Source organism: Papaver somniferum, unplaced genomic scaffold, assembly GCF_003573695.1.
Source record: "Papaver somniferum cultivar HN1 unplaced genomic scaffold, ASM357369v1 unplaced-scaffold_107, whole genome shotgun sequence".
Classification (NCBI taxonomy): Eukaryota; Viridiplantae; Streptophyta; class Magnoliopsida; order Ranunculales; family Papaveraceae; genus Papaver; species Papaver somniferum.
Genome location: NW_020619603.1, coordinates 10,909,307 through 10,934,235, shown reverse-complemented (window position 1 = coordinate 10,934,235; position 24,929 = coordinate 10,909,307). Strand labels below are relative to the sequence as shown.

At 38.3% G+C, this 24,929-nt stretch overlaps 1 pseudogene; it reads left to right on the top strand.

Moving 5' to 3' along the window:
• The first annotated feature begins 1,282 nt into the window (after positions 1-1,282).
• The window catches only part of LOC113328051, a 42,053-nt pseudogene continuing 18,406 nt past the window's right edge, over positions 1,283-24,929 (top strand).

Sequence of the window (24,929 nt, the reverse complement as noted above, 5' to 3'; positions counted from 1 at the left end):
TACTTTTAACCTCCAGTTCGGTTGGGAACTTGGTTGCGTTGAAGTTTGCGAACTAACCGAACACAGAAGATGTACCCAAATAAATTGTTAAGTTCAAAGTTCGGTTACCTACCATTTTATCCCAGGTAACCGAACATTACACTGTACGACCAAAACCTCCATTAACGAGCGAGTTCGGTAAGCTGCGTGTTTGGAAAACGGAACCGAACTACACTTTCAGGTGTGTTCGGTTACATATTCTTGACATATGGTAACCGAACTGACCCAAATCTACATAAAAAATTTCATTTTTTTTGAAAGTTTGGAGCAATTCAACCAACATTATCTAAGTTTGAAGCACACCTGGGTTCCCAAATACCCTTCCTCCGGTTGTGGTTGGTAAAATCCATCGTTTTTCTTCTTCATCTTCTCTAACTTTACTCTCTTAATAATTCTACTTCTTTAAAAAAAACCATCTTATTTTTTAATCTCACTAATTATCTTTAACTTAATCATCTCACTAATCATTACACTAACTAATCATCACCCAAAATTAATCAGGAGGGTAATTTAGGTATTAATATAATATCCAGATAAGGGGTGACCTAGATTTACTTCTAATGTCTTTACCCAAAATAAAATCATGGTCCCAAAAAAAACCATGGTCCCCAAAAAATCGTTCTTTCTTTGGGCCGCGAAGCAGAAGAAAACAACTTTCTTGATAGTAATGAAAATAAAGATGATAACTTTCTGTCAGAAGCTATTTATAGAATAAATGATGCTGAAATTTATGTCCAATTTTCCTTGGTTTCTGGTTCGGTTGTGTTTTTTCCTTTCCTTGTGATTTTTAGAAACTTTGGTAGAATACAATTTTAGGATACATTCCTACATCCGGCGACGGGACTGACTCAATGCTCTATACATTCTTCAATTTTAGAGTACAATTTTATCCAGGAGATTCAATGTCCTATATTGGTTATTGAATATACGAATATTACCCCATCTGTTTGTTTGTTTGAGCTGTACAAATATCAAAACTTTTACGCATGGGACGCTTTTGAATTTGTTTCCAATGCTGCATAGGCTAACAAATGCTTGTTTTTGTGTCATCTATTTTTTATTTTTATTTTGGTCTTTGATGTAGCACTCCTTTAAGCCTTTTAAGTGTTGGATTCAAGAGCATTTTTGGATTTGTTTGTTACTTATAGTCTATATATATAATTATGTTCCAAGTACGAGGAGGTTTTCACGATGATTTTCATAAATTAATTTTGGATTGATCTAAATTTTACAGGATGTGAGGATGAGGAAAAGAAATTTCGATGAATCCAATGCTCTTTATACCACTCTAGAGGAGGAGCTGAAGAAGAAATTTCTTTCTTCAAAAGCCCCAAAGGACTTGGATGCAAATGGTCAGAGGAAGTGGTGTCATGACATTCGCTGGATGAAAAGGAGCCTACCACACAAATCCTGGGAACTCATTAATGCAAGTTAGAGGTGACCTAGAAAATGTTTACTATGCATTTTTAATTGTACAACGGAAATTGGTGTCGGAATATGTATCTTTCTGGTTCTTTAGATTTCGACTAATCTTGTGGTTTTCTTGAAAATTAAGGTTTCTAAGGTTTGACTAGTTTGGGGTGTGTGTTGTTTATGTCGTTTTGCAGGCGTCTAGGATAGCTTCAATTGATTTGAAGAAGCTTAAAGATGGTGGTTTATGCAAGTTGAATCTGTTGCATACTCTCCTTGGAAAGAATTACTTCATGCATAAAGAAATTGCTGAAGCTAAAGTTGATAAGATCATTGAAGCAGAGTCGAAGCTGGTTCCATTGGGGTTTACTAGTGCCACTCCACTTCATGCAGAAAAGCAAGAGATCATTCAGATAACATCAGGATCACGAGAACTCGATAATTGGTTTATTTACTAGGAATTACAGTAGATCATGACTGTAGAAAAATCGTAGTGTTTTGATTTTTTTTTTTTTTTGAGAACTCACATGGTTAATTTGACTTGAGGGATCGAGACTGGTTCTATTACTGAATTCTGCTCCAGAAAGGCTCAGTTGTTGGGTCACTCTTTATGCGCCACTTGTCCAGTAGTGAAATAGAGTAGTTTAAAGGGACTTTTTTCTGTTCAATGATGATTAATCCAATCATTTGTATTTGTGATTCATCAAGGGGGTGCTGAAGGAAAAGCAATGTACATTGATACCAAGGGAACTTCCAGGCCACAAAAAATTGTAGTTTACGGACATGTATCTGTGGTCATTTTAGCTTAACATAAACCATGGCTTAGTTATGCTGAATTGCTGATGCTATCAGGTTTATACTTAATGATGCTGATGTTTTGGAGAATGTGGAGTATGCTGGAGCCTGCCTATAACACTAAGCATCAGTCAAAACTTCTTCTTGAAGCAGCTCGGATGATGGTAGAGACGAGGTATGCTACTCTTTTGTATAAGATCGCATTCTCGTGATTTTTCTGAACAATAATGTAGAAAAACAGTTGGAATCTTTCAGGATTCGCACTTGAGACAAATTAGGGTGAGACAATAGATTCTTTAGGTATGGGATTACCCCCAAAAATGAAATTTGGATTGCATTGTTGGTCGGATGCAATGGAATCTGATTACGGGGAAAACAACTGTAAAAAGGCTAACATGCCCTTTCAAGACTAACATTTCCAGTTAGAATTTAATACTCATAAACATTCAATTCAATTTGTGATCTAATCCAATTGGTTAGGATTTTAGAATCAATTGGATTTTCTGAAACCTTCTCCTGTATCTGTACTGTAACCTATTGAAACTTAATTGAGGAGGTTAAAGATCAAATACCCCATCGCTGATTTTCAACTTATTGGCGGAAGTTAAAGTCATAATTTAAAGTAGATCCATGATTTGTGACCACAAATCGTAGTTTGTTTCATCAAGAACAATCCCAGGCTTGAATACTGCACCTTCAGATTGAACGATAATAGTAGCAAATTTGTTTTCCATCTGCCCTTTTTGTTTTGATTTATTTTGGTATAATTCTGAATCACTACCCATGATTCAAGAACCCTAGATCATAGATACCATATTCATAAATATAGGATCAAGAAGAAGATAATTCTTATTATGATAATCTTATCAATTCTGGTTACACAACACATGAATATATAGAGCCCAATATTATGATAAAGCAAAGATCTTATATACTAGGAAACAATATATTATCCTTAAATAAGGATATATATTAACATTTCTTTGCTACTGAGGCTGGCATTGAGAAGACAGACATCATGTATATAGCTAAAGTACTCAAGACAAACTGAATTAGGACTAACCTTCCTCCATAAGTGAGACAAATCCTTTGCCAGTTTTGTAGATTCTTTTCTGTTATTTCTATAATGGGAGCCCAATGAACCTTTCTTCTGTAAAGAGATCCTGCTGGCATTCCTAAATAAGTTAAGGTAGTTGTTCTTGTGAGCACCCCATTGTTGCAGAAATTATATCTTGAGATGATGGATTACCTATGCCAAATGCCTGACCCTTTAAGGGGTTAACACTCAATCTAGAAACCAACTCAAAACATATTGGTGTGCCAATGGAAAACACACAGAAACTTGCAAGTATACAAGGCCAAGTTTATAGAATAGAAGGAAAGCAGGGGAAAGTCCACAGGGAGTGGGAGCACTATAAGAGAAACCTAAGCTAACAATGGAGACAGTGAGCAAGACAAAGTAATATGGCATACAAAGTGGCAGAAGTAAAGAACCAAAGCAGCAAGGTAAAGCAAAGCAGCAAAGAAAACAGCTAAGAACCAAGGCTTGGAAGCCAAGGGCAGAGGTGAGTTTGTGCACTGACTTCAGTGCACAATAGGCTTCAAAATGCAAGAACTAAGCAAAACAGTAAAGGAATGTAACTAAGCAGTGAATAAAAGCAGAGCAGGAATTGTAAATGACTGAAGAAAGGAATTGTGGCTAAGCTAAGGCTTAGATTCCACCTTGTGTCCTAATCAAATAACATATTCCTAGGTTGAGTTGAGTCTTATGCATACAATTGGAATGGAAAGAAAATCAGCTTGCTCAACTAATGTGCTCCTAGCATTGACTGTCTTTTGACAGTACAATCAATCACAAGCACACAGATGAGCACTAATCTCTCCCAATGCACAAGAAAAACAAGCATATGGCATCCTATCCTAGCAATTTACCATTTGACAGTGCACCAAGGCTTCATCAAAGCCTTAGCTTGTTGCTAATTAGCTCATACACATGATAATAACAATAACATTCATAATATATGATAAATTAAACACATAATCAACATTCAAAAAAAATCAAAACATGCACATTCACTGTCAACTGCATAATGAACTGAAATTTGAATTGCATGAACACAATTTCTACTGGCTAGTCCAGAGATCATCCCCCTCTACCCCTCTACATCACCCCCTATTTATATCACCAAATACCCAATTTTTCCGAAACCCTAGAATTGAAATTAGGGTTTTCAATTCCGAAATTTACTCACCAAAACTTTGAATTGACGTCGCCCCATGTCTTCTCTGCCTCTCTCGGTTCTTCTCCTGCTCCCAATCGCTACAATTGCTCCCTAATTTGAGGTGTTTTATCAACCCTCACCTAGGTCAGTTGGTGAGAGAGGTTAAAGCGCTTCGAATTAGGGGGATGGGTCGTGTCGGGTAATGATGGTGAGGTGGTGGTGTATGTGGTGGTGATGGATGGAAGTAGCAGTGGTGGTGGGAGGGGGAGGTATGTGGTTCTGTTGCAGAGAGGGGGAGAGGAAGAAAGGTGGAGGTCGATATGGGTTAGGGTAGGGAGCTGTTTGGCTAGGTCATAGGGTTCGAGTATTAGTGTGTTAGGCGGGTGTATCAAGATGTGTGTACCACGAGCTGAAGCCGCTGGATATGGAGATGGTAGGTGGATCGGACGGCTAAGAAAGAAGCAGCTTGTAGCGACCGTAGGATGTAAAATACAACGAAGTCTACGGTGCGAGATTAGGTTAGGTGTTGTAGTGTTTAGCGGAATCATCGGGATTTGATGCACAGATAGGAGCGACCGTAGGATGCTGATGCTTCGATCTGACGGCTGAAATCCGAGACGGGCTATAGAAAATGGGTTTGGGTGAGGGTTTTGGGCCTTGGGTATGCCAAGCCCATATCTTCTTTAAGAACAATTCTTCCTTCTTGCCCATTCTAGCTTTTGGTCTTGTGCGCACCATTCTTTGCGGCTTCCTTGCGTAATTCTCCGGCTTTTCACTACTCTTCAGCTCTTTTCGCTCCGCAATTCATCCAAACTTTATTTATTACCTAAAAATGCAAAATTAAGTAAGAAAAATATTTATTCTTGAAAACAATGAAAATACAGAATATGGGATAAAATGTAGAATTAATGCGCAAAAGATGAGTTAAATGCCAACAAAAAGGGATAAATATACAATATTTGGCACTCATCAAATACCCCCAAACCTGAATTTTACTTGTCCTCAAGTAAAACAAAACTAAGGAAATCCTACTATACCACTGTCGCTGGTCTCTCGAATGCATTTAGCGCACTAAGCCTTTTAAACCACTAAGTGTCCCTAGTGGACGAGTTGAAGTCTCGTGAAGGTTTGCTTAGAACGTACCTACAAAGTTCTAGGTCAAAATATAAGCTCAGATTCCATCAAATGTGACATGTGCAAACAGTTTAAGCTCACAGCAAAATGGAGATGTCAATCTAGCTATCAAGGCACAATCCTAGCACTGATAACAAAAAAGACATGTGATAAGAGTGTAAAGTGTATCTACACATGTGTAAAGAAAGATCTGAAGTTATGACTACTAATCACCAAGAGATAGTTTCTCAGGCTAAGAACCAGGTCGAAATCTAGCTAGCTGTCCGGACTTTACGAGAATTGTGAATGAGTTGGAGGTATTTCACAATTACTCGCGTTGTACATCAATGGCATACACCCTCCTTGCTTATTACAATGAAACAACAAAATGCTTTACATGCTCTTATTTACATTGACTATCTCTTTTATTTTTGGAAAAGAGAGAATATTTTTTTATGACAAAATGAATTGAATACTTGATTTTTTTTTTTTTTTTTTTCTGATATATACATTTTTTTTTTTTTTTTTTTTTTTTTTGAAGGAAACACTTTTGATACATATACAAAAGGAAACAAAAGATTACATGACACTTTGCAAGAGGTAGCCCTTTTTGATGCACCCAGTTAAATTCGATGGTTGTCTTTCTTAATGTAACCTCCACCTTCTATCCCAACCAACCAAAGAACAAGCTAGTCAAGTTTCGTTCAGTATTCTAAAGTGATTGGCAATCGTAACTTCCTATCAAACACCTTGAAGATCGAGGCCATACATGTATTGGTAGATCGTGCGCGTGCAAATTTCTTATCACTATGTGAATTGTGCTAGAATCAGGGTGCCTAAATATCTAGACTAAGACTCCTAATAATTACATATTTGCACAAGAGTCAACATTTCAAGGTAAATGAGCTCCATTTTTATGATTTTTCATTTTTTAATTTTTTTTGAATTTTTTTTGTTTTTTTTCAAAAAAGAAGGAGTTCGTTTTCAATTATAGCATATTATCATGGTATCTACTCTATACCCCCAAACCTAAACTAAACATTGTCCTCAATGTTTCAAAATATGGAAAGAATTATAAAACAATATATGAAGAGGAACATGCTGAGTAGAGTAAAAGGAGAGAGAATACCCGATTGTACGGCGAAGCTCGATTAAAACTCCGTTATTCAAGGCAAAAATCCATCATATTAGGAGTCACAATGGATGAGCACAAAATATATCAAAAGGAAATTTAACTAACACATTATCTACAAGAAAATTTGGTTTTTAATGGGATTGGACTTTTTGGAAAAAATTTGGTTTTGTTGGGAAACATTTGGTTTTGATGGGAAAACGAAAAATTTTGGTTTTTAGGGAAAGATTTGGAAAACTTTTTGGTTATTTAGGGAAAGAGTGGACCAGTTTAGTCCACATAGACTGGGTCCTCCAGGTTGGTTGTTTCAATGTCGGGTGGAAATGGCTCAAGGAATGGCTTTAATCTCTGCCCGTTGACTTTGAAAACGTTCTTGTTGGAGACATCCTCCAGCTCTACAGCTCCATGAGGAAAAACTGTGCGTACTAGGTACGGACCCTTCCATCTGGAACGCAGTTTTCCTGGAAAAAGATGTAATCGGGAGTCATACAGCAAGACTTTCTGACCAGGAGTGAAGGATTTGCGTAGAATACGCTTGTCATGAAACATCTTCATCTTCTGCTTATATAACTTGGCACTATCATAAGCCTCATTTCTCAATTCTTCCAACTCGTTGAGTTGAAGTTTCCTTTGAATTCCAGCTTCGTCCAGAGAAAGTTCAGCTCTTTGATTGCCCAGTAGGCACGATGTTCTAATTCCACAGGTAGATGGCACGGCTTTCCATACACTAGACGATAGGGGGACATGCCAATTGGTGTCTTATAAGCTGTTCTATAGGCCCACAAAGCATCATTCAATCTCAATGACCAATCTTTCCTGGACGGGTTGACCGTCTTTCCAGAATGTGCTTAATTTCCCTATTAGACACTTCCACTTGTCCACGTCTGAGGGTGGTACGGAGTAGCAACCTTGTGAGTTATGCCATACTTGCGTACTAAAGACTCAAAGTACTTGTTACGAAAATGTGAACCGCCGTCACTGATGATAGCTCTAGGGGTACCAAAACGTGCAAATATGTTTTCCTTTAGAAATGAAAGTACCACCTTGTGGTCATTTGTTCTGGTTGCTATGGCTTCTACCCACTTAGAAACGTAATCAACTGCGACTAGGATGTACAACTTGCTGTCAGACATGGGAAATGGACCCATGAAGTCTATCCCCCAAACATCAAAAATCTCCACAATCAAAATGGGGTTCAATGGCATCATGTTTCTCCTCGAAATGCTTCCTAGCTTTTGACAGCGTTCACAAGCAACACAATAATCATGGCAATCCTTGAACAATGATGGCCAATAGAATCCACACTGCAAGATCTTTGCAGCGGTTTTCTTGGCACTGAAATGGCCTCCACATGCTTGGTCATGACAGAAAGATATCACATCTTTCTGTTCAGTGTTGGGGACACATCTCCTAATGATTTGGTCTGGGGCAGTACTTAAACAAATATGGGTCATCCCAAAGGAAATGTTTAACTTCAGCCAGGAATTTAGAGCGGTCTTGTCTCGACCAACGTGAGGGCATCCTACCTGTAGCGAGGTAGTTAACAATATCAGCAAACCAAGGAAGGTCTGAGATAGACATCAGCTGTTCATCTGGGAATGATTCTCTAATCAGCTCAATTCATCAATAGACTCTAAAGTTAATCTAGACAAATGATCAGCAACCACATTCTCACAACCTTTCTTATCACGGATTTCGAGATCGAATTCCTGTAATAAGAGTATCCATCGAATAAGGCGAGCTTTAGCATCCTTCTTGGAAAGAAGATACTTCAAAGCCGCATGGTCTGTGTATATGATGATCTTAGACCCTATCAGATAAGATCTAAACTTGTCTAATGCGAAAACGACGGCAAGCAATTCCTTCTCGGTAGTTGAATAATTGAGTTGGGCATCATTAAGGGTTTTGCTAGCATAGTATATCACATATGGTAGTCTATCAACTCGCTGTCCTAAAACAGCACCAACAGCATAATCAGAGGCATCACACATAAGTTCGAACGGAAGCTTCCAATCGGGTGGTCGGACTATAGGAGCGGTGGTGAGAAGGGTTTTTAATTCCTCCCATGCCTTCACACAAGCAGCATCGAAATTGAAGGCAACATCTTTGGAGAGAAGACTGCACAGAGGTCTGGAGATTTTGCTGAAATCTTTGATGAATCGCCGGTAAAAACCAGCATGACCTAGAAATGATCTGATCTCCTTCACAGAGCAAGGTTGTGGTAGATGTTGAATGAGGTCAACTTTAGCTTTATCCACTTCAATTCCTTTTTCTGAGATGATGTGTCCTAGAACTATTCCTGAATTCACCATAAAATGGCATTTTTCCCAATTTAGAACAAGGTTCTTTTCTTTACATCTGGATATCACGAGGGCAAGATGCTTCAAACATTCGTCAAACGAGGAACCAAAAACAGAGAAATCATCCATAAAGATCTCGAGAAAACTATCTATCATGTCAGAAAAAATGCTCATCATGCAACGCTGAAAAGTAGCAGGTGCATTACACAACCCGAAGGGCATACGTCTATAAGCAAACGTCCCAAATGGACACGTGAATGTAGTTTTTTCCTGATCTTCTGGAGCAATGTGAATTTGGTTATAACCGGAAAAGCCATCTAGAAAACAGTAGTGACTGTGTCCAGACACACGTTCTAGCATTTGGTCAATGAAAGGGAGCGGGAAGTGATCCTTCCTTGTTACTGTGTTCAACTTCCTGTAGTCGATGCTCGCCATCCTGTGGTTGTACGAGTAGGGACTAATTCATTCTTGTCGTTCTGAACTACAGTAATGCCTGACTTCTTAGGCACAACTTGAATGGGACTAACCCATTTGCTATCGGGAATTGGGTATATGATACCCGCATCAAGTAGTTTCAGGATCTCTCCTTTGACTACATCTCTCATGTTAGGATTAAGTCTCCTTTGCATTTCCCTAGATGGTTTGGCATTCTCTTCAAGGTTAATGTGGTGCATGCAAATGGTGGGACTAATTCCTTTGAGATCTGAGATGGTCCATCCTAAGGCCTCTTTGTGTTCCTTAAGTACTTCTAAAAGCTTACTTTCCTGTTCCGTGTCTAAACATGATGAAATAATGACGGGTAAAGTATCAGAAGAACCTAGGAATGCGTACTTCAACGTACTAGGCAATGTTTTCAATTCAAGCTTGGGTGGCTCAACAATGGATGGAATAAGCTTGGAATCAGAGAGTAAGGGTGGTTCCACTTCATATTTCCTTTCAGTGATGTCCATTTGAGGTACAGATTCGAGCAGAGATAGGACGTCACTACAGTATGCATCATCATAGGAATCTGGGTTAAAGTTCTCCATACATGCTTGAAAGGGGTCGACGGATAGAATGTTAGTCAACGAATCTTGCATTAATCCTTCAATCATATTAACTTCATGCACATCATCATCATCAAGATTCACAGGTTGTTGACTAATATCGAACACATTCAATTCTACCGTCATGTTAAAAGACAGTTTCAACACTCCATTACGAATTAATGATCGCGTTGGACGTAGCCAAGAAAGGACGTCCTAAGATGACAGGAATGTGACAGTCTGGGTTTTGTACAGGTTGAGTGTCTAAGACAATGAAGTCTACGGGAAAATAGAATTTGTCAACCTTGATCAAAACGTCTTCGACCACTCCACGAGGAATCTTGACAGATCGGTCTGCCAGTTGTAGAGTGATAGATGTTGGTTTCAACTCCCCAAGACCTAACTGCTCATAAACAGAATATGGCAGTAGGTTAACACTTGCACCTAGGTCTAATAACGCTTTATTGACCGTGTGTTCTCCTATAGTGCAAGAAATTGTTGGACATCCTGGATCCCTAAACTTGGGTGGAGTTTTGTTCAGAATGATGGAACTCACCTGCTCAGCTAAGAAAGCACGTTTTTGCACATTGAGCTTGCGCTTTTGAGTACACAAGTCTTTGAGGAATTTGGCATAAGCAGGGATTTGCTTGATTGCTTCAAGAAAAGGAATGTTGATGTTGACTCTCTTGAACAGATCTAACATCTCATTGTAATGGGTACTTTTCTGTTGATAGATCAATCTTTGAGGAAATGGGGCAACAGGAGAATGAGTTGGCAAAGGGACATTCACAGCAGTAGAATTGTCAGATTTTCCAACTTGCTCAGTTCTTTGGTTTTCTGGGGTTGTGGAGACAGCGTGGAATTTGTATCAGATTCATTAGGTTCGCCCACGTTGTTCTCGATGACTTTACCACTTCGGAGGGTGGTAATGGCATGGACTTGATCGGGTGAGGTTTCAGTGCAGGATGTTGTGCCTGTTTGAAATATCCTCTTTGGATTTTGTTGGGGTTGGCTCGGAAGTTTACCCTTTTCTCTCTCACACATTTGATCCATCTTTTGATCTAGATTTTTCTGACTTTGCATCAAACTCTGGAACATTTCCTCTAGGGTGGATAATCTCTTGTCGGTATTGTGTTGAGGATATGATTGTTGTTGAGAGTTTGATTGTTGTTGAGGGTTTCTCGGGTGTTGATAACCTTGATTGTTCTGATATCCCTGATTGTTTTGATAGCTCTGATTGGGTTGAGATGGTCCTCCCTGAGTGGGTCCTTTTGACCATGAAAAGTTAGGGTGGTTTCTCCATCCTGGATTGTAGGTCTGTGAATAAGGGTTATGCTCTGGTTTTTGAAACATGGCATGTGCCTGTTCAAGCCTAGATTCCTGGACTGCAAGCAAATCGGGACAATTTTGGAATTGATGGTTGGGATCGTTACAAGCGGCACAAACAGACGAAGCGACATGTTCTCGGAGAGTAGTGGTGGAAGGTTTTGAATTTTTATGTAGTTCTAACTCTTCTAATCTCCTAACTATTGATGCCATGTTTGCTCTTCCCTCGAAATCCGCTTCAATCCTAAAAGCCTTTGCTTCGGATGTAGTCTTTCTGGTTTCACGGATGGATTCCCACTGTTGCGTCTTTTCAGCTACTTCAATCAAGAAGTCCCAAGACGCATCAGCAGTTTTGTCTACGAATAGACCATTACACATCGACTCAACCGTTGTTCGGGTGGACACATCTAGACCTTCATACAAAATTTGCACAAGTCTCCATTTTTCAAAACCATGATGGGGACATTGGAGCAATAATTCATTGAATCTCTCCAAGTATCTAGCTAAGGTCTCCCTCTAATTGCACAAAGCTATTCAGACTTTGACGAATTGTCGCAGTCTTGTGGTTCGGGAAAAACTTTTTGAAAAACTCCTTTATGAGGTCATCCCATGTCATGATGGATTGAGGCTGTAAAGCATAGAGCCAGGCCTTTGCCTTATCTTTCAGGGAGAAAGGAAAAAGCCTTAACTTTAGGGTTTCGTCGGACATTTGAGTGAAACGCAGAGTTCCACAAATTTCCTCGAATTCTCTCACGTGGTGGTACGGGTTTTCATTCTCAACACCTCTGAAAATAGGAAGCATCTGTATTGTGCTTGATTTCAGCTCATAATGGCCATTAGCCTCGGGTAGCACAATACAAGAAGGTTGACTGGCTCTAGTTGGGTACATATAATCCTTGAGGGTACGGGGTTCTCCCATTGTTTCTGGTTGATCTGGACTGTCTCCCTCAGAACTTAGAATTTCGATAGGTTCGTCTGGGTTAATTCTAACAAGTCTGTTTGTTTGGTCTCTGTAGGTCACAACTATGTCCTAGTAGGTACCTTAACTAACATGTTGGTCAGACAGAGAAATCGGAAACAAATTGGCCCACAAGGGTTATGAAGATTTGGTTTTGAATGGGTGTTGGACTAACAAGGGGTTTTGGTTTAAAATTGGGCTTTGGAAAATTTTTTTGAACTAAACCTAGCATAAATTAGCACAACTCATAAAAGAAAATAAAAACAATAATAATAATTAAGACAAGCCTATAAAAGAAAAAGAAAAATAAAAGAAAAATAAAAAAAAAACAAAAAAAATAATTACAGTCTCAAATATTAAAAAAAAAAAGAAAAAAGAAAATAAATAAAAATTATTACAATCCCAAATAAATAATTAAATTAATTATTACAAGTCCGAATTTGAATTTAAATGAGACCCAAGTGGGTTAACTCATGGGTTAGGCTTACTTGTTTTTTGGAGGGAAGCCCAAAAATAGGCTTTTAGTCCCCTTTTAGTTGCACAGCCCAGTTGGGCTTTAGGATCGTCCTAAGCAGCTCACGTTCAAGCCCAGCAGCAATTGAAGTGACTCAGCAACACAGGCCCAGCAGAATCTGCAGCGAAGCCCAGCAGAAAAGGCAAGCCCAGGAGCAGAAGTTGCAAGCCCAGCGAAATTGAGGTTACTAAGCCCAGCTCAGTTGGTTCAAGCCCAGCAACAAAGGTTGGAACAGAGCCCAGCAGCAGAGGGTGCACAAGCCCGGCAGCAACAGAAATAGGCGAGCCCAGTTGACAGCTTCAGTTGGCAGCCCAGTTGGCTTGGAAGCAGCAACAGCAGCAACAGCAGCAGCAGCAACAGGCTTTGGCTTGGCAGCACCAGCAACAGCAGCAGCAGCAACAGCAGCAGCAGCAGCTCAGGTAACTCTGCAATGATCTTGACAGAGATGCAATGGTAGATGAAAGACAGCAAAGGAAATCAACAGATGGCAGCACCACTCCCCGGCAGCGGCGCCAAAAACTTGGTGTGCCAATGGAAAACACACAGAAACTTGCAAGTATACAAGGCCAAGTTTATAGAATAGAAGGAAAGCAGGGGAAAGTCCACAGGGAGTGGGAGCACTATAAGAGAAACCTAAGCTAACAATGGAGACAGTGAGCAAGACAAAGTAATATGGCATACAAAGTGGTAGAAGTAAAGAACCAAAGCAGCAAGGTAAAGCAAAGCAGCAAAGAAAACAGCTAAGAACCAAGGCTTGGAAGCCAAGGGCAGAGGTGAGTTTGTGCACTGACTTCAGTGCACAATAGGCTTCAAAATGCAAGAACTAAGCAAAACAGTAAAGGAATGTAACTAAGCAGTGAATAAAAGCAGAGCAGGAATTGTAAATGACTGAAGAAAGGAATTGTGGCTAAGCTAAGGCTTAGATTCCACCTTGTGTCCTAATCAAATAACATATTCCTAGGTTGAGTTGAGTCCTATGCATACAATTGGAATGGAAAGAAAATCAGCTTGCTCAACTAATGTGCTCCTAGCATTGACTGTCTTTTGACAGTACAATCAATCACAAGCACACAGATGAGCACTAATCTCTCCCAATGCACAAGAAAAACAAGCATATGGCATCCTATCCTAGCAATTTACCATTTGACAGTGCACCAAGGCTTCATCAAAGCCTCAGCTTGTTGCTAATTAGCTCATACTACACATGATAATAACAATAACATTCATAATATATGATAAATTAAACACAATAATCAACATTCAAAATAAATCAAAACATGCACAACTTTCACTGTTAACTGCATAAGATGAACTGAAATTTGGAATTGCATGAATTTTGTTTCAATTTTCTACTGGCTAGTCCAGAGATCATCCCCCTCTACCCCTCTACATCACCCCCTATTTATATCACCAAATACCCAATTTTTCCGAAACCCTAGAATTGAAATTAGGGTTTTCAATTTCCGAAATTTACTCACCAAAACTTTGAATTGACGTCGCCCCATGTCTTCTCTGCCTCTCTCGGTTCTTCTCCTGCTCCCAATCGCTACAATTGCTCCCTAATTTGAGGTGTTTTATCAACCCTCACCTAGGTCAGTTGGTGAGAGAGGTTAAAGCGCTTCAAATTAGGGGGATGGGTCGTGTCGGGTAATGATGGAGATGGTGGAGTTGGTGTAGGTGGTGGCGATGGCAGTGGAAGTAGCAGGGTGGTGGTACGGCAAGGTATGGTGGTTCTGTTGCAGAGAGGGGGAGAGGAAGAAGAAGGTGGAGCTCGATATGGGTTAGGGTAGGGAGCTGTTTGGCTAGGTCATAGGGTTCGAGTATTAGTGTGTTAGGCGGGTGTATCAAGATGTGTGTACCACGAGCTGAAGCCGCTGGATATGGAGATGGTAGGTGGATCGGACGGCTAAGAAAGAAGCAGCTTGTAGTGACCGTATGATGCAAAATACAACGAAGTCTACGGTGCGAGATTAGGTTAGGTGTTGTAGTGTTAAGCGAAAGTATCGAGATTTGATGCACGATGAAGAAGCGACCATTGGATGATGAGATGGATCCAATCTAACGGCTGAGAATGGAGGCGGGTATGGATATAAAAAATGGGTTTGGGTAAGGGTTTTGGGCCTTGGGTATGCCAAGCCCATATCTTCTTTAAGAACAATTCTTCCTTCTTGAGCCCATTCCTAGCTTTTTGGTCTTGTGCGCACCATTCTTTGCGGCTTCCTTGCGTAATTTCTTCCGGCTTTTCACCACTCTTCAGCTCTTTTCCGCTCCGCAAGTTATCCAGACTTTATTTATTACCTAAAAATGCAAAATTAAGTAAGAAAAATATTTATTCTTGAAAACAATGAAAATGCAGAATATGGGATAAAATGTAGAATTAATGCGCAAAAGATGAGTTAAATGCCAACAAAAAGGGATAAATATATACAATATTTGGCACTCATCACATATGAAAACAACTCTAATATTATGGATATGTTCGGGCGAGTCTGTTGTGAAGATCTCCGTATCATCCGCAAACAAAAGATGAGTCACTATTGTTCCGTGAGTTGTTATCTTGAACCCTTCAATCATTCTCTGGGACTCAAGTTTCATAATCATTTTACTGAACCCTTCCATAACTATAGTGAAGAGAAAGGGAGATAGAGCATCGCCTTGTCGCAACCCCCTTGTACTTGTGAAGAGCTCACCTGGTGACCCGTTGATTAGTATGGAGAAATGAGCTGCAGAAATACATGATAATATCCATCTTCTCCACTTGTTACCGAACCCCATCTTTTCCATGACTTGATCCAGATAATGCCAATTGACCTTATCATAGGCCTTCTCTACATCCATCTTAAAAATCCAGCCGTTAGTACTCTCTCTAATCTTCGAATCAATGCTCTCGTTGGCGAGCAATATACTATCCACAATCTTTTTTCTGCCACAAAAGCACTTTGAGTATCTGAAATAATCTTAGGGAGAACCTTCTTCAATCTTGTTGACAACACTTTAGTGATTATTTTATAAGAAATGTTGATGATACTAATTGGTCTAAAATCCTTCACATCTTCCACATTCTCTCTTTTTGGAATAAGAGAAATGAAAGTGTTATTTTCTCTCCAGTCTAAGAAGCCGGTGTCCACGAAATGATTGACCATCCTCATGAAATCCTCTCTAATAACCTCCCAAAAAAACGCATAAAACTCTATAGGAAAACCATCTGGTCCCGGAGCCTTATTAGAATCCATATTTGCCATTGCTTGTTTAACTTCCTCTTCCGTAATCCTTACTTCCAAGTCTGTTCTTTCTTCCATGGTGATAGATTGAAACTCCAAATCTTCAATAAAAGGTTTGTTGGTGTAGTTTTCTTTATAGAGAATTACATATAATTGTTGAATGTGATTTGCTATTACTGGTTGTACTTCTGTTAGTTCCCCATCCACTCTAATGCACCCGCACCCAATTTTGTTCAGCCTTCTTCTGTTGTTAGCCCATCTGTGAAAGAAAGAAGTGTTCTGGTCACCCTCCATTATCCATTTATTTTTAGTTTTTTGCTTCATTCTAATGCTCTCCAGTTTTGCCCACTTCAGATATTCTGCCTTCTTATTCACCCTTTCGATTCTATCTTCTGTTGTCGATAAACCAAGTGACTCCCTCTCATCAAGCACCTTAATTTGTACTAAGAGTTCATCTCTAATCTTATCTACTCTTCCAAACGTATGCTTGTTCCAATCTCCCAACAATCGTTTCACAGCTTGTAACTTTTTGCAGAATATGTAGCCTGGATTCCCTGTGAAGTGCTGCTCCTGCCACCGTTGTTGCATTTTCTCTTTAATGGTTTCGTCTTCAAGCCACATTAGCTCAAATCCTTTAGGCCTAGGACAATTGTTTATTGCTAATGTTGAGAGTTGAATAGGAGTATGATCAGAAATTGGGCGAGGTTTCGCAATTTGATGGGATCTGGATAATACTCATCCCACTTATTGTTAATAATCAGCCTATCAATACGGCTACAAGTAGGAAACTCCTGAAAATTGGACCAAGTGTACTTTGCCCCAGTAAGTGGAAAGTCTACTAGATTCCAATTTTTGATGAACCTGTTAAACTCATTCATTGCTTTAGTAATACGATTACCTCTATTTCTGTCTTCCACTAACCTGGTTGCGTTGAAATCTCCTCCAATAACACCAGGCATATCCCACAGAGACATGACATCCCCAAGTTCTCTCCAAAGATTTCTTCTTTCCTTCCTTTCTTGAGGACCATAAACCAATGCAACAAAACACTCAGACTGATTGGTTCTTGATATAAAAGCACAAGCAAAGGTGTGACTGGCCTCAAGAGTGTCAAAAACTTCTAACTTTTTTTTATCCCAAAGAATACACATGCCCCCTGATGCTCCTTGAGAAGGAAAATAATGATAGCCCACATCTTGCTTACTCCATATCTCCCTTACCAACTGATCTGTGATGATTTCTAACTTTGTTTCTTGGAGCAAGACTACATCTGGCCGCCACTTTAAGAGAACTGAATTAAACCCCTTAAATTCCACGAAATAATGTTGCGTATCATTTTAACTTACTTGCCCTGGCCTTTTTCCTTCTCTCATCCTTGGTACTTGATGGCTCAATTTGTTGTAGCGATGATGATATTCTTTATAGTTCTCTGTTATTCTTACCATCATTTCCCTTCGGGGTTGTAGAAGTAGTGTCTTGCCCGTCTTTGTCACTTTCTTCATCCTTTTCAGCGAGAAGAATCTTTACCCCCTCTAAAGAATCATCTGAAATCCCTCCCACTTTTGCTCCAGATCTCGTTTGAAGAGGCCTAGGCGTTGTTGTAATGACTTTCGAAATTCTATCTTCAAAGAAGGATTGTTGACCTGCAGCTGGTAGACCCATGATGGAAGCGACTGATGCTACTGCTCTATGCATTGCTTGTTTCTGATAGTCGAAAAAACTTTGCTGTTGTATCGTTTTGTTTGGTTCAACTTCCTTCCTTGTCTGTGAGGAATCCTCATCCAAAGGATCTAAAAACTGTTCTTCATCATCATCTTCTTCTCCGTTGCTCAAACCATCGTCAATATCTGTATAGTATTCTAGTTGTAATTGCTGATTCGGTTGATCATCTATGGGGACTTGTAACTTGTCAATAATAGTTTCTGGTAGCTCCTTATCTGAGCAGTCCATGAAAATTACATCCTCCAATGGTCGGTTGACCGTCAAGAGAGGTAGAGCAGAGATTGAGATAGAAATAGATGAACTAGGAGGCAGAGATGACAATCTGTAAGAATGATTTTTTAGGGACCATGCTTTTTTTGAGGGAACCATGGTTTTATTAGGCCATGTTCCCTATAGTGATAAGGGGTGTCCTAAAATGTTGAAATGACTAACCTACCCTTAGCCTAATTTAATTTAAAACCAAACCTAATAACCACCTATATATATAACCACCACCTCCTCCCACCACCACCTTAACCTAATTTAATTTAAAACCAACCTAATAACCACCTATATATATAACCACCACCTCCTCCCACCACCACCGCCGATTACCACCACCTCCGATTATCACCACCACCAACCACCGATTACCACCACCGCCTCCGCCGCCCACCACCGCCCACCACCGCCCACCACCACCTCCGATTATCACCTCCACCATCCACCAATTACCACCACCACCTCCTCCCACCACCACCGCCTATTTAAGAAATGTAACAACATCAATGCAATCACAATTAAGTTCTGTTACATTATAATTTTATCGAGTATAAAAGACGTCAGTCGCAGCCTGATTCTTCCATGGGACCACTCCGGAGGTATTTTCCAACAAACCCTTCACTTTAATTTGATTTTGATTGCTTCAAACGAATATAAATCATCAAAATAGGGTTTTAATAGGAGTTACAGAGCCATGTTCGGCTAGGCCGATTTTCCAAAAAACCCTAGTTTACTAACCGAACTTCTTGAAAATGAAGAACACGAAGAACAGTTCGATTCTATTGGATTTAAAACTAAGTCACCGAACTCTCTGTTCGGTTGTTTCACAAAAAATTTTAAAACTACAAAGTAACCGAACTCCACCTTTAGAACCGAAAAAAAAAAACAAATTCAGTCTAACCGAACTGTGTTGTTGTGGCCACTATGTTGAGTTCCAAAATAACCGAACTTAGCCAATAGAGTTCGGTTTTTTCGTAAAAAATTTTAAAACTACAAAGTAACCGAACTTAGCCAATAGACGCCGGAACTTCACATTTTTTTTGTTTGTTAAGTTCGGTAACTTCACAATTTTATCGCAGAAACCGAACTCAAAGTTCGTTTGGTTAGCTGTTAGGTTCAAGTTTGCGAAAGAACCGAACTTTTCAAACTTATATACTCTTATATTACGTAAAGTTCGGTTAGATCAAAAGTGCATGTAGTTTGAGAACCAACCGAACATAACGTTGTAACTCCTAGAAATTTTATTATTAGAGAGTTCGGTAACCTGCGTGTTTGGAACAAGTAACCGAACTACACTTTCAGATGAGTTCGGTTACTTGTTCATCTCACGGGGCAACCGAACTACAACTTCAAATGAGTTCGGTTACTTTTTCTTCATATAAAGTAACCGAACTGTTCAAAATCCAGTTCAAATCCGGATCATTTTGAAGATTAACAAATATTCTAGGAGAGGATGGAGATGAAGAATCAGATGAGTTTTCATCATTTGAATGGAAGTAGGTTCATTGACCAAAGGCGAAACTGATATGGAGATGCTAAAGTTTGGAAAACGTGTCGAAGACCTGGTTATGGATGCCCTTCATGAACCTCTGTCGAGTTCTTCAGAGAACAAAACTTCAAAGCTTGAGCCCCTCAATGATTATAATCCTGTATCGGAACGCCATGCGGGGTCTGGTTTAGTGTTCCTATTGGTACACATGAAACTATTGTGCCAATTTATGACGGCAAGGGAAAGCGTATCCCATACAGAAATTGAGTCATTTATCAAGTTTGCACCAGAGTATTTTAAGTATCTATATATCTGAATCAATCGGCAGAAGAAACCCAACTTGCCTGCCTGGTGAAGGTAACTACACTGTTTTTTATACTAACACTAGATCTTAGCTCGTGCCGTAACGGCACGGCCACGAAAATAAGTGAAAACAATTATTTTGACCGGTGTTATTCATTTGCTGTTACTATTAAAGTGATAATTGTTCTTCATACATTTTGATTATTATTTTTTCTTTTGTATTTGACCGAGCTTATTTTAACACCTAAAAAATCAAGCACAACTTGTAAAATATAATGTTATCTGTGTCATAACGACGTCGAATAAAAATTGCGCACTTACTATATTGCTATATTGACTAATTGTGATACAACCACCAGAACCACCCATTACAACTACCTTTTTCACCAGCAGCATTGTCGCCACGGGCTCCATGCACCGCCACTTACAAATATCACCCTGATTACCCATAATATATATTGATGTAATTATTAACGCAGTTGTTATCTATTGAGTGGGAGTATATATTCATTTAGATAATTAATAAGACATTTATGATGAGACATTAATAAAATATTTTACTATGAGAAATTAATGAGATAATAATGATGTGCACAGATTAAGACCGTTAGATATGATTTTCTAACTTTCAATCGTAGACGTCACTTATAAACACTTACTTAAATCATTGATTTATCTTCTCCCTAAACAAATCTTGAGGATGATACTGAAAACAATTGGTAAGTTAAGGCACTAAAGATTTCGAGGATAATACCAAATCATCAAGGAAATAAGGTTGAGCGAAATTATGTTCTTTAATTTAATTTCTTTTGTCTCTTTAGTGTATCTCTAATTCCCAAATTTATTTCTGATGTAGGTTTGCTCAAAAGTGGGGAACTAACGTTTTAAATCCACTCCTCCTTATGGATGTGAGTGAGGAAATCAATTGTTTAGTTTTATGGGAATGTAGGTTTGTTATTTTAGTCTATCAAATTTCTCCACTTTGCTTTTGATTTTTGGGATAGCAAAAAAATAATATGTAACGCATTATTTCCCAATTAAAGCGTGTATTCATGGGATCAACCACGAAGGTGGATTTATCAATCGGGAGGGAAAATATAGATCTCTCTTTATGTTAACTTAGTTAAACTTTGTTTTATAATACAGAACAAAGAAACATGAAAAAAATATCACCTAGATATGATATAACTCGTGCCATAACCGTGCGACTTAGTAATAAGTTAATTTATTGTGTATTGATTTTGATTCGTACCCTTCGTTTGCAGTTATTACTTTAATCGATCAATAAGGTTAACCAATTTGTGGCGAAATATTATTAACAAAATATATTACTTTCACCAACACCCACCATTCCAAAATACCACTTGATACCACTTCTTTCCCCCACATCGCCGTTGCTTCCACCCCCAACCACTGGACGTGCTTTTTAATTTTTTATCACAGACGTCATGAGAAAAGTTTATATTGAACAAACTTAAGTCGTCAATTAATTTATTGCACTTTTTTTTTTATTCCATTGGTTGTTTTTATTAAATTCTTTTTTATATTGTAATCAATTTTATTTAACACGAAAAGTCATGATTTGTTTGATCGGGTATTATTTGGGTGATCAGTGGTATATGATGATATTTCCTTATAAGATCTGGTATCATTCACGAAATATTTGGTTTTTTTTCCTTACCAATCGTACGGAAAAAATAGCTAACTGTATCTTTCACAATATAATGTTGTGCGTTTGTAAAGACTCAAAAATATTATTGTTCACTATTATTCACCAACACCCACCACCATTAAAAACAGCCATCGACACTACTTCTCCCACCACCAGAGAAAGACCAACACCCACCATAGTATTTTTGTGTCTTTAATATCTCTACCTCCCACTACTTCATCCAATACCACCATTAATATTTATTAATATAGTTTTTAATAAAATTATTATTTACTAATAAAAATATGTATTTATTAGATCAATTAAGTGGACATTTATGATGAAAAATTAATTAATAATTTATTATGAGAAACTAATGGGATACTAATTAATAAAACATTTATAATAGTTTAGCTGAGCAAACCAAGACCGTGGATTTATCTTCTTCCTAGACAAATTTTGGCCACTACTATACATAGCCTTTAGTTCGGCGTAAATTTATCTAGCGCTTAACCCGTGCTGAAATGGCATGGGCATAATTTTTATCTAGATATTAAATTTAATATTTGTTAATTATCGAGTTTACTCTCCTTATGATTACAAAAACGAAGACAAAACCAATATATATTTTTACTCTTCAGTCCACAAATCTTTTATCATGTACTCATATATGATTTCTTTCCAGTATTTTTGATATTTTGACATTCTCCCAAATAATGTTTATTCTTGCCCTCATTCACAACAAAACCAACGATATTTGATATGTTTATAGTTTGCAAAGACAAAAACATATTATCGATCGTTTGAAATGGTATTTCCCTTCTACATCTCCCTTATTTTAGTAATCGCGCAAAACCAACATCGAACTATGTAGAATAAAACAAAATTACATCACTCAAACTCATTCTTCCTATAAATAATTGTGTCCCATAAGCTCAGAATCCTTGTTTATTTTGTCCCATTCTAAAATGGTTCAAAAAGATTAAAACTCTGAATGGACTCTACAGTACATATTACATCACATGTTCTTATATTGGAATAACACAAATAAATACTAATTCACTTACCTAAGCTACTATATCATTGAGACATTTCAGATGGAAACCCATTCGACTCAGAAAACATATATCTCAAATTCTTGAAAACTCTCAGACAGTCTACGTCATTGATTTCTGAACGTGAGCCATTTCATACGGCAACCCACCACCAAAACCACTATTTACCACTACCTTTTCCACCACCATCACTATCGTTACCGGCTCCATGTATCTCCAATCTCAACACCACCTTGGTCATCCCTAATTTCGTATGTGATTATTAATAAATTTATTATTTATTTAATAAAACTAAATGAGGAGCGATCCATTGACAGGCTCCCTTTGACATGTTTTGACAGCCTCATGTTGCCGTTGGATACTAATGCACACACGGTAGAGATCTTTCCACTGAAATCCGGGTTATTGCATACCCGTAATAAAATCATATGTTTATTTCAGCTTTTCTCCCAAACTCGTTCTCTAATCTTACTAGGTTGTCACCCGTGCTACGCACGGGACTGTTTCCTGGTAATTTTTTTGTTAACTGGTAATTTGATACCTTGAAATGAACTGTTTTGCTGATATCGAATTTGCATTCAATGAAATGTAGTGTATTCTGTTCCCGATTCCTCCCCTCAGGCCCAATAAGCTTTTTGTATTCAACATGCGACTCATGGGGAAAATCTTGAACTGGTTTTATTTTCTTAATCATGGAAAGCTTTTTATACTTATGATTTTACTGAAAAATAGATTGCATAAAAGTTTTCTTAAGCCCTATGAGAACAACCAAAACAAATACATGATGTATAAATTTAGCTAATGTATCCCGATGATATTAAAAGAATTGTAGATTACAATCATTTTGGAATAAAATTACTGCTTAAACCACTTCCAATCATTTTGGAATATCTTGAACTGGTTTTGACTGATGTATGTCCCAAAGTTGTTCGATCTTCATCTGTCTACAACTTAAGCATATACTACATGAATACCACATTACTCCTCTATACACCTCTATCTTGGAACGAAAGGCTATTCCAATTCCAATTGGCTTTCCTTCATGTTTTTTTTCCCTTACTTTTTGAGAACTTGTATTCACCTAAAAATATTGACCAATAACGATTAAGAGAGTAACAATGTGGAAGTCCAATGCAAATGTTTATTGAGACATAACCTAACCATTAAGAACTAAAATGAAATAGATTTTCTAATGCATTGTAGACCAATTGAAAATAAATGAGAATCAATCCAATTATAAGAAGACGTATACCAAAACTCTGTGGGTAGGGCTGGCAACGGATAGATATCCGACGGATATTCGAAGTTCCGATAAGGTTAAGGATTATCGGATATCGGATTTTTATCCGTTAAAATCCGATAACTAGGAAAAAAACTCAAAGCTTGAAAAAAGAACAGACACTTTTTCTTTTTAAGTTCAAAATGTTCAGTGAGAAGTACAAACCCACACAAGCACAATGTCTAGAGTTAAAGAGTCTACTCCAAGTCTAGTCAATGCAAAAGAAAGTACACAACATGCTACAACAAATCCAAGAAAGAAAAAAACAATGTCTAACAATCACATAGGATAAGAAAATTGCATCAACTTCACTTCAGTCCACGATTTCCATGTTGTATCATTGCATCAACTTCACTTCAGTCGACGATTTCCATTTCTGCATTCACAAATCACAAAGAATCATTTGATAAGAAAATTCTGACATCCAACATTTCTCAAAGCTTTCACCATTATCAGTGCAACACAAGGTCTATCCAGTTAAAAATGAACTTCATATGCCTTTCAAATCTACCCAAGGGTCAACTCTATGGGGTTCAGATTTTCAAGCTTTCACATTTGGGGTTCTGCAACAGCAAATCCCAAGTCATGGGAACCTTAAGGTCATTCTCACTATTATAAGGAACTGAATCACCTGATATACCACTACTATGAAGAGTGTAAACAAGCAAAATACATAGGCTTTCACTCAAAAAATCGATATCTAGTCTCAATTTTTAACAAAGAACTAAGCAAAGGAAAAGAACTAATCAAAGGAAAAGAAGATTTACCTGCATCAAAGAAGTCTGGCATCCAATCACTTAAGCATACCAATGCTTGGATTAATTCTGGACTTAATGAAGTTCTGTGTGTAGTTAGAAACCTTCCACCATCGCTGAACATGGACTCTGATGCTACATTGGTCACCGGAACAGCCAACACATCCCTTGCTATCTTTGATAGAATTGGGTACTTAGCGGCACTTAGCTTCCACCAACTCAATATATCAAAATTGTATTCATCTTGGGGTGACACATTTGGAAGAATTGGTTCTTCTAAGTATGTCTCTAACTCAGATTTCTGACCATCATATTCATCATTTTCCAACAAAAAAGTAGCATAATCTGGGTTACTTAAC